Source organism: Podarcis muralis, chromosome 13, assembly GCF_964188315.1.
Source record: "Podarcis muralis chromosome 13, rPodMur119.hap1.1, whole genome shotgun sequence".
In the NCBI taxonomy this organism is placed as follows: Eukaryota; Metazoa; Chordata; class Lepidosauria; order Squamata; family Lacertidae; genus Podarcis; species Podarcis muralis.
The window spans coordinates 47,885,092-47,898,734 of NC_135667.1; positions in this window are offsets into that span (position 1 = coordinate 47,885,092).

The window sequence follows — 13,643 nt, forward strand, 5'->3', positions numbered from 1 at the left end:
GGGTCACAATTTCAGCAAAAATCTGACTTTTGTCAATTCACTCAAAAATGGTGCCAAAAGCTTGAAACCGCTCCCCTGAAAGGTTTGGCACTCGAAACAGAAGGCTTTTTATCACAGGACAAGAAATCAGCCCTCAAAAACTTAACCGGCAGAAAATATTTTTTTGAAAAAATCCCTAAGCCCCGGGGTCACAATTTCAGCAAAAATCTGACTTTTGGAAATTCATTCAAAAATGGTGCCTACCGGTTGCAAATGCTCCCCTGAAAGCTTTGGCGATGGAAACAGAAGGCTTTTTATCACAGGACAAGAAATCAGCCCAAAAACTTAACTGGAAGAAAATACTTTTTTGAAAAAATCCTTAAGCCCCGGCCGGGGTCACAATTTCAGCAAAAATCTGACTTTTGTCAATTCACTCAAACATGGTGCCAAAAGCTTGAAAATGCTCCCCTGAAAGGTTTGGCACTCGAAACAGAAGGCTTTTTATCACAGGACAATTTCAGCAAAAATCTGACTTTTGTCAATTCACTCAAAAATGGTGCCAAAAGCTTGAAAACGCTCCCCTGAAAGGTTTGGCACTCGAAACAGAAGGCTTTTTATCACAGGACAAGAAATCAGCCCTCAAAAACTTAACCGGCAGAAAATATTTTTTTGAAAAAATCCCTAAGCCCCGGGGTCACAATTTCAGCAAAAATCTGACTTTTGGAAATTCATTCAAATTTGGTGCCTACCGGTTGCAAATGCTCCCCTGAAAGCTTTGGCGATGGAAACAGAAGGCTTTTTATCACAGGACAAGAAATCAGCCCAAAAACTTAACTGGAAGAAAATACTTTTTTGAAAAAATCCTTAAGCCCCGGCCGGGGTCACAATTTCAGCAAAAATCTGACTTTTGTCAATTCACTCAAAAATGGTGCCAAAAGCTTGAAAATGCTCCCCTGAAAGGTTTGGCACTCGAAACAGAAGGCTTTTTATCACAGGACAAGAAATCAGCCCTCAAAAACTTAACCGGCAGAAAATATTTTTTTGAAAAAATCCCTAAGCCCCGGGGTCACAATTTCAGCAAAAATCTGACTTTTGTCAAGTCACTCAAAAATGGTGCCGGAAGCTTGAAAATGCTCCCCTGAAAGCTTTGGCGATGGAAACAGAAGGCTTTTTATCACAGGACAAGAAATCAGCCCAAAAACTTAACCGGCAGAAAATATTTTTTTGAAAAAATCCCTAAGCCCCGGGGTCACAATTTCAGCAAAAATCTGACTTTTGTCAATTCACTCAAAAATGGTGCCAAAAGCTTGAAAATGCTCCCCTGAAAGGTTTGACACTCGAAACAGAAGGCTTTTTATCACAGGACAAGAAATCAGCCCTCAAAAACTTAACCGGCAGAAAATATTTTTTTGAAAAAATCCCTAAGCCCCGGGGTCACAATTTCAGCAAAAATCTGACTTTTGTCAAGTCACTCAGAAATGGTGTCGGAAGCTTGAAAATGATCCCCTGAAAGGTATGGCACTCGAAACAGAAGGCTTTTTATCACAGGACAAGAAATCAGCCCTCAAAAACTTAACCGGCAGAAAATATTTTTTTGAAAAAATCCCTAAGCCCCGGGGTCACAATTTCAGCAAAAATCTGACTTTTGTCAAGTCACTCAAAAATGGTGCCGGAACCTTGAAAATGCTCCCCTGAAAGGTATGGCACTCGAAACAGAAGGCTTTTTATCACAGGACAAGAAATCAGCCCTCAAAAACCTAACCGGCAGAAAATATTTTTTTGAAAAAATCCCTAAGCCCCGGGGTCACAATTTCAGCAAAAATCTGACTTTTGTCAAGTCACTCAGAAATGGTGCCGGAAGCTTGAAAATGATCCCCTGAAAGGTATGGCACTCGAAACAGAAGGCTTTTTATCACAGGACAAGAAATCAGCCCTCAAAAACTTAACCGGCAGAAAATATTTTTTTGAAAAAATCCCTAAGCCCCGGGGTCACAATTTCAGCAAAAATCTGACTTTTGGCCATTCACTGAAAAATGGTGCCAAAAGCTTGAAAATGATCCCCTGAAAGCTTTGACACTCGAAACAGAAGGCTTTTTATCACAGGACAAGAAATCAGCCCTCAAAAACTTAACCGGCAGAAAATATTTTTTTGAAAAAATCCCTAAGCCCCGGGGTCACAATTTCAGCAAAAATCTGACTTTTGTCAAGTCACTCAAAAATGGTGCCGGACGCTTGAAAATGATCCCCTGAAAGCTTTGGCGATGGAAACAGAAGGCTTTTTATCACAAGGCAAGAAATCAGCCCTCAAAAACTTAACTGGCAGAAAATATTTTTTTGAAAAAATCCCTAAGCCCCGGGGTCACAATTTCAGCAAAAATCTGACTTTTGGCTGTTCACTCAAAAATGGTGCCAACCGGTTCTAAATGGTCCCCTGAAAACTTTGGCGATGGAAACAGAAGGCTTTTTATAACAGGACAAGAAATCAACCCTCAAAAACTTAACCGGCAGAAAATATTTTTTTGAAAAAATCCCTAAGCCCCGGGGTCACAATTTCAGCAAAAATCTGACTTTTAGCAATTCACTCAAAAATGGTGCCAACCGGTTGCAAATACTCCTCTGAAAACTTTGGCGGTGGAAACAGAAGGCTTTTTATCACAGGACAAGAAATCAGCCCTCAAAAACTTAACTGGCAGAAAATATTTTTTTGAAAAAATCCCTAAGCCCCGGGGTCAAAATTTCAGCAAAAATCTAACTTTTGGCAATTCACTCAAAAATGGTGCCAAAAGCTTGAAAACGATCCCCTGAAAGCTTTGGCACTCGAAACAGAAGGCTTTTTATCACAGGACAAGAAATCAGCCCTCAAAAACTTAACCGGCAGAAAATATTTTTTTGAAAAAATCCCTAAGCCCCGGGGTCACAATTTCAGCAAAAATCTGACTTTTGTCAAGTCACTCAGAAATGGTGTCGGAAGCTTGAAAATGATCCCCTGAAAGGTATGGCACTCGAAACAGAAGGCTTTTTATCACAGGACAAGAAATCAGCCCTCAAAAACTTAACCGGCAGAAAATATTTTTTTGAAAAAATCCCTAAGCCCCGGGGTCACAATTTCAGCAAAAATCTGACTTTTGTCAAGTCACTCAAAAATGGTGCCGGAACCTTGAAAATGCTCCCCTGAAAGCTTTGGCGATGTAAACAGAAGGCTTTTTATCACAGGACAAGAAATCAGCCCAAAAACTTAACTGGAAGAAAATACTTTTTTGAAAAAATCCTTAAGCCCCGGCCGGGGTCACAATTTCAGCAAAAATCTGACTTTTGTCAATTCACTCAAAAATGGTGCCAAAAGCTTGAAAATGCTCCCCTGAAAGGTTTGGCACTCGAAACAGAAGCCTTTTTATCACAGGACAAGAAATCAGCCCTCAAAAACTTAACCGGCAGAAAATATTTTTTTCAAAAAATCCCTAAGCCCCGGGGTCACAATTTCAGCCAAAATCTTACTTTTGTCAAGTCACTCAGAAATGGTGCCGGAAGCTTGAAAATGATCCCCTGAAAGGTATGGCACTCGAAACAGAAGGCTTTTTATCACAGGACAAGAAATCAGCCCTCAAAAACTTAACCGGCAGAAAATATTTTTTTGAAAAAATCCCTAAGCCCCGGGGTCACAATTTCAGCAAAAATCTGACTTTTGGCAATTCACTCAAAAATGGTGCCAAAAGCTTGAAAATGATCCCCTGAAAGCTTTGACACTCGAAACAGAAGGCTTTTTATCACAGGACAAGAAATCAGCTCTCAAAAACTTAACAGGCAGAAAATATTTTTTTGAAAAAATCCCTAAGCCCCGCGGGGGGTCACAATTTCAGCAATAATGTGACTTTTGGCAATTCACTCAAAAATGGTGCCAAAAGCTTGAAAATGCTCCCCTGAAAGGTTTGGCACTCGAAACAGAAGGCTTTTTATCACAGGACAAGAAATCAGCCCTCAAAAACTTAACCGGAAGAAAATATTTTTTTGAAAAAATCCCTAAGCCCCGGGGTCACAATTTCAGCAAAAATCTGACTTTTGGAAATTCATTCAAAAATGGTGCCTACCGGTTGCAAATGCTCCCCTGAAAGCTTTGGCGATGGAAACAGAAGGCTTTTTATCACAGGACAAGAAATCAGCCCAAAAACTTAACTGGAAGAAAATACTTTTTTGAAAAAATCCTTAAGCCCCGGCCGGGGTCACAATTTCAGCAAAAATCTGACTTTTGTCAATTCACTCAAAAATGGTGCCAAAAGCTTGAAAATGCTCCCCTGAAAGGTTTGGCACTCGAAACAGAAGGCTTTTTATCACAGGACAAGAAATCAGCCCTCAAAAACTTAACCTGCAGAAAATATTTTTTTGAAAAAATCCCTAAGCCCCGGGGTCACAATTTCAGCAAAAATCTGACTTTTGTCAAGTCACTCAGAAATGGTGTCGGAAGCTTGAAAATGATCCCCTGAAAGGTATGGCACTCGAAACAGAAGGCTTTTTATCACAGGACAAGAAATCAGCCCTCAAAAACTTAACCGGCAGAAAATATTTTTTTGAAAAAATCCCTAAGCCCCGGGGTCACAATTTCAGCAAAAATCTGACTTTTGTCAAGTCACTCAAAAATGGTGCCGGAACCTTGAAAATGCTCCCCTGAAAGGTATGGCACTCGAAACAGAAGGCTTTTTATCACAGGACAAGAAATCAGCCCTCAAAAACTTAACCGGCAGAAAATATTTTTTTGAAAAAATCCCTAAGCCCCGGGGTCACAATTTCAGCAAAAATCTGACTTTTGGCCATTCACTGAAAAATGGTGCCAAAAGCTTGAAAATGATCCCCTGAAAGCTTTGACACTCGAAACAGAAGGCTTTTTATCACAGGACAAGAAATCAGCCCTCAAAAACTTAACTGGCAGAAAATTTTTTTTTGAAAAAATCCCTAAGCCCCGGGGTCACAATTTCAGCAAAAATCTGACTTTTGTCAAGTCACTCAAAAATGGTGCCGGACGCTTGAAAATGATCCCCTGAAAGCTTTGGCGATGGAAACAGAAGGCTTTTTATCACAAGGCAAGAAATCAGCCCTCAAAAACTTAACTGGCAGAAAATATTTTTTTGAAAAAATCCCTAAGCCCCGGGGTCACAATTTCAGCAAAAATCTGACTTTTGGCTGTTCACTCAAAAATGGTGCCAACCGGTTCTAAATGGTCCCCTGAAAACTTTGGCGATGGAAACAGAAGGCTTTTTATAACAGGACAAGAAATCAACCCTCAAAAACTTAACCGGCAGAAAATATTTTTTTGAAAAAATCCCTAAGCCCCGGGGTCACAATTTCAGCAAAAATCTGACTTTTAGCAATTCACTCAAAAATGGTGCCAACCGGTTGCAAATACTCCTCTGAAAACTTTGGCGGTGGAAACAGAAGGCTTTTTATCACAGGACAAGAAATCAGCCCTCAAAAACTTAACTGGCAGAAAATATTTTTTTGAAAAAATCCCTAAGCCCCGGGGTCACAATTTCAGCAAAAATCTGACTTTTGGCAATTCACTCAAAAATGGTGCCAAAAGCTTGAAAACGATCCCCTGAAAGCTTTGGCACTCGAAACAGAAGGCTTTTTATCACAGGACAAGAAATCAGCCCTCAAAAACTTAACCGGCAGAAAATATTTTTTTGAAAAAATCCCTAAGCCCCGGGGTCACAATTTCAGCAAAAATCTGACTTTTGTCAAGTCACTCAGAAATGGTGTCGGAAGCTTGAAAATGATCCCCTGAAAGGTATGGCACTCGAAACAGAAGGCTTTTTATCACAGGACAAGAAATCAGCCCTCAAAAACTTAACCGGCAGAAAATATTTTTTTGAAAAAATCCCTAAGCCCCGGGGTCACAATTTCAGCAAAAATCTGACTTTTGTCAAGTCACTCAAAAATGGTGCCGGAACCTTGAAAATGATCCCCTGAAAGCTTTGGCGATGGAAACAGAAGGCTTTTTATCACAGGACAAGAAATCAGCCCAAAAACTTAACTGGAAGAAAATACTTTTTTGAAAAAATCCTTAAGCCCCGGCCGGGGTCACAATTTCAGCAAAAATCTGACTTTTGTCAATTCACTCAAAAATGGTGCCAAAAGCTTGAAAATGCTCCCCTGAAAGGTTTGGCACTCGAAACAGAAGCCTTTTTATCACAGGACAAGAAATCAGCCCTCAAAAACTTAACCGGCAGAAAATATTTTTTTCAAAAAATCCCTAAGCCCCGGGGTCACAATTTCAGCCAAAATCTTACTTTTGTCAAGTCACTCAGAAATGGTGCCGGAAGCTTGAAAATGATCCCCTGAAAGGTATGGCACTCGAAACAGAAGGCTTTTTATCACAGGACAAGAAATCAGCCCTCAAAAACTTAACCGGCAGAAAATATTTTTTTGAAAAAATCCCTAAGCCCCGGGGTCACAATTTCAGCAAAAATCTGACTTTTGGCAATTCACTCAAAAATGGTGCTAAAAGCTTGAAAATGATCCCCTGAAAGCTTTGACACTCGAAACAGAAGGCTTTTTATCACAGGACAAGAAATCAGCTCTCAAAAACTTAACAGGCAGAAAATATTTTTTTGAAAAAATCCCTAAGCCCCGCGGGGGGTCACAATTTCAGCAAAAATGTGACTTTTGGCAATTCACTCAAAAATGGTGCCAAAAGCTTGAAAATGCTCCCCTGAAAGGTTTGGCACTCGAAACAGAAGGCTTTTTATCACAGGACAAGAAATCAGCCCTCAAAAACTTAACCGGAAGAAAATATTTTTTTGAAAAAATCCCTAAGCCCCGGGGTCACAATTTCAGCAAAAATCTGACTTTTGGAAATTCATTCAAAAATGGTGCCTACCGGTTGCAAATGCTCCCCTGAAAGCTTTGGCGATGGAAACAGAAGGCTTTTTATCACAGGACAAGAAATCAGCCCAAAAACTTAACTGGAAGAAAATACTTTTTTGAAAAAATCCTTAAGCCCCGGCCGGGGTCACAATTTCAGCAAAAATCTGACTTTTGTCAATTCACTCAAAAATGGTGCCAAAAGCTTGAAAATGCTCCCCTGAAAGGTTTGGCACTCGAAACAGAAGGCTTTTTATCACAGGACAAGAAATCAGCCCTCAAAAACTTAACCGGCAGAAAATATTTTTTTGAAAAAATCCCTAAGCTCCGGGGTCACAATTTCAGCAAAAATCTGACTTTTGTCAAGTCACTCAGAAATGGTGTCGGAAGCTTGAAAATGATCCCCTGAAAGGTATGGCACTCGAAACAGAAGGCTTTTTATCACAGGACAAGAAATCAGCCCTCAAAAACTTAACCGGCAGAAAATATTTTTTTGAAAAAATCCCTAAGCCCCGGGGTCACAATTTCAGCAAAAATCTGACTTTTGTCAAGTCACTCAAAAATGGTGCCAAAAGCTTGAAAATGCTCCCCTGAAAGGTTTGGCACTCGAAACAGAAGGCTTTTTATCACAGGACAAGAAATCAGCCCTCAAAAACTTAACCGGAAGAAAATATTTTTTTGAAAAAATCCCTAAGCCCCGGGGTCACAATTTCAGCAAAAATCTGACTTTTGGAAATTCATTCAAAAATGGTGCCTACCGGTTGCAAATGCTCCCCTGAAAGCTTTGGCGATGGAAACAGAAGGCTTTTTATCACAGGACAAGAAATCAGCCCAAAAACTTAACTGGAAGAAAATACTTTTTTGAAAAAATCCTTAAGCCCCGGCCGGGGTCACAATTTCAGCAAAAATCTGACTTTTGTCAATTCACTCAAAAATGGTGCCAAAAGCTTGAAAATGCTCCCCTGAAAGGTTTGGCACTCGAAACAGAAGGGTTTTTATCACAGGACAAGAAATCAGCCCTCAAAAACTTAACCGGCAGAAAATATTTTTTTGAAAAAATCCCTAAGCTCCGGGGTCACAATTTCAGCAAAAATCTGACTTTTGTCAAGTCACTCAGAAATGGTGTCGGAAGCTTGAAAATGATCCCCTGAAAGGTATGGCACTCGAAACAGAAGGCTTTTTATCACAGGACAAGAAATCAGCCCTCAAAAACTTAACCGGCAGAAAATATTTTTTTGAAAAAATCCCTAAGCCCCGGGGTCACAATTTCAGCAAAAATCTGACTTTTGTCAAGTCACTCAAAAATGGTGCCGGAACCTTGAAAATGCTCCCCTGAAAGCTTTGGCGATGGAAACAGAAGGCTTTTTATCACAGGACAAGAAATCAGCCCAAAAACTTAACTGGAAGAAAATACTTTTTTGAAAAAATCCTTAAGCCCCGGCCGGGGTCACAATTTCAGCAAAAAATCTGACTTTTGTCAATTCACTCAAAAATGGTGCCAAAAGCTTGAAAATGCTCCCCTGAAAGGTTTGGCACTCGAAACAGAAGGCTTTTTATCACAGGACAAGAAATCAGCCCTCAAAAACTTAACCGGAACAAAATATTTTTTTGAAAAAATCCCTAAGTCCCGGGGTCACAATTTCAGCCAAAATCTGACTTTTGTCAAGTCACTCAGAAATGGTGCCGGAAGCTTGAAAATGATCCCCTGAAAGGTATGGCACTCGAAACAGAAGGCTTTTTATCACAGGACAAGAAATCAGCCCTCAAAAACTTAACCGGCAGAAAATATTTTTTTGAAAAAATCCCTAAGCCCCGGGGTCACAATTTCAGCAAAAATCTGACTTTTGTCAAGTCACTCAAAAATGGTGCCGGAAGCTTGAAAATGATCCCCTGAAAGCTTTGGCGATGGAAACAGAAGGCTTTTTATCACAGCGCAAGAAATCAGCCCTCAAAAACTTACATGGCAGAAAATATTTTTTTGAAAAAATCCCTAAGCCCCGGGGTCACAATTTCAGCAAAAATCTGACTTTTGGCTGTTCACTCAAAAATGGTGCCAAAAGCTTGAAAATGCTCCCCTGAAAGGTTTGGCACTCGAAACAGAAGGCTTTTTATCACAGGACAAGAAATCAGCCCTCAAAAACTTAACCGGCAGAAATTATTTTTTTGAAAAAATCCCTAAGCCCCGGGGTCACAATTTCAGCAAAAATCTGACTTTTAGCAATTCACTCAAAAATGGTGCCAACCGGTTGCAAATACTCCTCTGAAAACTTTGGCGGTGGAAACAGAAGGCTTTTTATCACAGGACAAGAAATCAGCCCTCAAAAACTTAACCGGCAGAAAATATTTTTTTGAAAAAATCCCTAAGCCCCGGGGTCACAATTTCAGCAAAAATCTGACTTTTGTCAAGTCACTCAGAAATGGTGTCGGAAGCTTGAAAATGATCCCCTGAAAGGTATGGCACTTGAAACAGAAGGCTTTTTATCACAGGACAAGAAATCAGCCCTCAAAAACTTAACCGGCAGAAAATATTTTTTTGAAAAAATCCCTAAGCCCCGGGGTCACAATTTCAGCAAAAATCTGACTTTTGTCAAGTCACTCAAAAATGGTGCCGGAACCTTGAAAATGATCCCCTGAAAGCTTTGGTGATGGAAACAGAAGGCTTTTTATCACCGGGCAAGAAATCAGCCCTCAAAAACTTAACTGGCAGAAAATATTTTTTTGAAAAAATCCCTAAGCCCCGGGGTCACAATTTCAGCAAAAATCTGACTTTTGTCAATTGACTCAAAAATGGTGCCAAAAGCTTGAAAATGCTCCCCTGAAAGGTTTGGCACTCGAAACAGAAGGCTTTTTATCACAGGACAAGAAATCAGCCCTCAAAAACTTAACCGGCAGAAAATATTTTTTTGAAAAAATCCCTAAGCCCCGGGGTCACAATTTCAGCAAAAATCTGACTTTTGGAAATTCATTCAAATTTGGTGCCTACCGGTTGCAAATGGTCCCCTGAAAGCTTTGGCGATGGAAACAGAAGGCTTTTTATCACAGGACAAGAAATCAGCCCAAAAACTTAACTGGAAGAAAATACTTTTTTGAAAAAATCCTTAAGCCCCGGCCGGGGTCACAATTTCAGCAAAAATCTGACTTTTGTCAATTCACTCAAAAATGGTGCCAAAAGCTTGAAAATGCTCCCCTGAAAGGTTTGGCACTCGAAACAGAAGGCTTTTTATCACAGGACAAGAAATCAGCCCTCAAAAACTTAACCGGCAGAAAATATTTTTTTGAAAAAATCCCTAAGCCCCGGGGTCACAATTTCAGCAAAAATCTGACTTTTGTCAAGTCACTCAAAAATGGTGCCGGAACCTTGAAAATGCTCCCCTGAAAGCTTTGGCGATGGAAACAGACGGCTTTTTATCACAGGACAAGAAATCAGCCCTCAAAAACTTAACCGGCAGAAAATATTTTTTTTGAAAAAATCCCTAAGCCCCGGGGTCACAATTTCAGCAAAAATCTGACTTTTGTCAAGTCACTCAAAAATGGTGCCGGAAGCTTGAAAATGATCCCCTGAAAGCTTTGGCGATGGAAACAGAAGGCTTTTTATCACAGGGCAAGAAATCAGCCCTCAAAAACTTAACTGGCAGAAAATATTTTTTTGAAAAAATCCCTAAGCCCCGGGGTCACAATTTCAGCAAAAATCTGACTTTTAGCAATTCACTCAAAAATGGTGCCAACCGGTTGCAAATACTCCTATGAAAATTTTGGCGGTGGAAACAGAAGGCTTTTTATCACAGGACAAGAAATCAGCCCTCAAAAACTTAACCTGCAGAAAATATTTTTTTTGAAAAAATCCCTAAGCCCCGGGGTCACAATTTCAGCAAAAATCTGACTTTTGGCAATTCACTCAAAAATGGTGCCAAAAGCTTGAAAATGATCCCCTGAAAGCTTTGGCACTCGAAACAGAAGGCTTTTTATCACAGGACAAGAAATCAGCTCTCAAAAACCTAACCGGGAGAATAAATTTTTTTGAAAAAATCCCTAAGCCCCGGGGTCACAATTTCAGCAAAAATCTGACTTTTGGCAATTCACTCAAAAATGGTTCCAAAAGCTTGAAAATGCTCTCTTGAAAGGTTTGGCACTTGAAACAGAAGGCTTTTTATCAGAGGACAAGAAATCAGCCCTCAAAAACCTAACCGCAGAAAATATTTTTTTGGAAAAATCCCTAAGCCCCGGGGTCACAATTTCAGCAAAAATCTGACTTTTGGCAATTCACTCAAAAATGGTGCCAAAAGCTTGAAAATTCTCTCCTGAAAGGTTTGGCACTCGAAACAGAAGGCTTTTTATCACAGGACAAGAAATCAGCCCTCAAAAACTTAACCGGCAGAAAATATTTTTTTGAAAAAATCCCTAAGCCCCGGGGTCACAATTTCAGCAAAAATCTGACTTTTGTCAAGTCACTCAAAAATGGTGCCGGAACCTTGAAAATGATCCCCTGAAAGCTTTGGCGATGGAAACAGAAGGCTTTTTATCACAGGGCAAGAAATCAGCCCTCAAAAACTTAACTGGCAGAAAATATTTTTTTGAAAAAATCCCTAAGCCCCGGGGTCACAATTTCAGCAAAAATCTGACTTTTGTCAATTAACTCAAAAATGGTGCCAAAAGCTTGAAAATGCTCCCCTGAAAGGTTTGGCACTCGAAACAGAAGGCTTTTTATCACAGGACAAGAAATCAGCCCTCAAAAACTTAACCGGCAGAAAATATTTTTTTGAAAAAATCCCTAAGCCCCGGGGTCACAATTTCAGCAAAAATCTGACTTTTGGAAATTCATTCAAAAATGGTGCCTACCGGTTGCAAATGCTCCCCTGAAAGCTTTGGCGATGGAAACAGAAGGCTTTTTATCACAGGACAAGAAATCAGCCCAAAAACTTAACTGGAAGAAAATACTTTTTTGAAAAAATCCTTAAGCCCCGGCCGGGGTCACAATTTCAGCAAAAATCTGACTTTTGTCAATTCACTCAAAAATGGTGCCAAAAGCTTGAAAATGCTCCCCTGAAAGGTTTGGCACTCGAAACAGAAGGCTTTTTATCACAGGACAAGAAATCAGCCCTCAAAAACTTAACCGGAAGAAAATATTTTTTTGAAAAAATCCCTAAGCCCCGGGGTCACAATTTCAGCCAAAATCTGACTTTTGTCAAGTCACTCAGAAATGGTGCCGGAAGCTTGAAAATGATCCCCTGAAAGGTATGGCACTCGAAACAGAAGGCTTTTTATCACAGGACAAGAAATCAGCCCTCAAAAACTTAACCGGCAGAAAATATTTTTTTGAAAAAATCCCTAAGCCCCGGGGTCACAATTTCAGCAAAAATCTGACTTTTGTCAAGTCACTCAAAAATGGTGCCGGAAGCTTGAAAATGATCCCCTGAAAGCTTTGGCGATGGAAACAGAAGGCTTTTTATCACAGCGCAAGAAATCAGCCCTCAAAAACTTACATGGCAGAAAATATTTTTTTGAAAAAATCCCTAAGCCCCGGGGTCACAATTTCAGCAAAAATCTGACTTTTGGCTGTTCACTCAAAAATGGTGCCAAAAGCTTGAAAATGCTCCCCTGAAAGGTTTGGCACTCGAAACAGAAGGCTTTTTATCACAGGACAAGAAATCAGCCCTCAAAAACTTAACCGGCAGAAATTATTTTTTTGAAAAAATCCCTAAGCCCCGGGGTCACAATTTCAGCAAAAATCTGACTTTTAGCAATTCACTCAAAAATGGTGCCAACCGGTTGCAAATACTCCTCTGAAAACTTTGGCGGTGGAAACAGAAGGCTTTTTATCACAGGACAAGAAATCAGCCCTCAAAAACTTAACCGGCAGAAAATATTTTTTTGAAAAAATCCCTAAGCCCCGGGGTCACAATTTCAGCAAAAATCTGACTTTTGTCAAGTCACTCAGAAATGGTGTCGGAAGCTTGAAAATGATCCCCTGAAAGGTATGGCACTCGAAACAGAAGGCTTTTTATCACAGGACAAGAAATCAGCCCTCAAAAACTTAACCGGCAGAAAATATTTTTTTGAAAAAATCCCTAAGCCCCGGGGTCACAATTTCAGCAAAAATCTGACTTTTGTCAAGTCACTCAAAAATGGTGCCGGAACCTTGAAAATGATCCCCTGAAAGCTTTGGCGATGGAAACAGAAGGCTTTTTATCACAGGGCAAGAAATCAGCCCTCAAAAACTTAACTGGCAGAAAATATTTTTTTGAAAAAATCCCTAAGCCCCGGGGTCACAATTTCAGCAAAAATCTGACTTTTGTCAATTGACTCAAAAATGGTGCCAAAAGCTTGAAAATGCTCCCCTGAAAGGTTTGGCACTCGAAACAGAAGGCTTTTTATCACAGGACAAGAAATCAGCCCTCAAAAACTTAACCGGCAGAAAATATTTTTTTGAAAAAATCCCTAAGCCCCGGGGTCACAATTTCAGCAAAAATCTGACTTTTGGAAATTCATTCAAATTTGGTGCCTACCGGTTGCAAATGCTCCCCTGAAAGCTTTGGCGATGGAAACAGAAGGCTTTTTATCACAGGACAAGAAATCAGCCCAAAAACTTAACTGGAAGAAAATACTTTTTTGAAAAAATCCTTAAGCCCCGGCCGGGGTCACAATTTCAGCAAAAATCTGACTTTTGTCAATTCACTCAAAAATGGTGCCAAAAGCTTGAAAATGCTCCCCTGAAAGGTTTGGCACTCGAAACAGAAGGCTTTTTATCACAGGACAAGAAATCAGCCCTCAAAAACTTAACCGGCAGAAAATATTTTTTTGAAAAAATCCCTAAG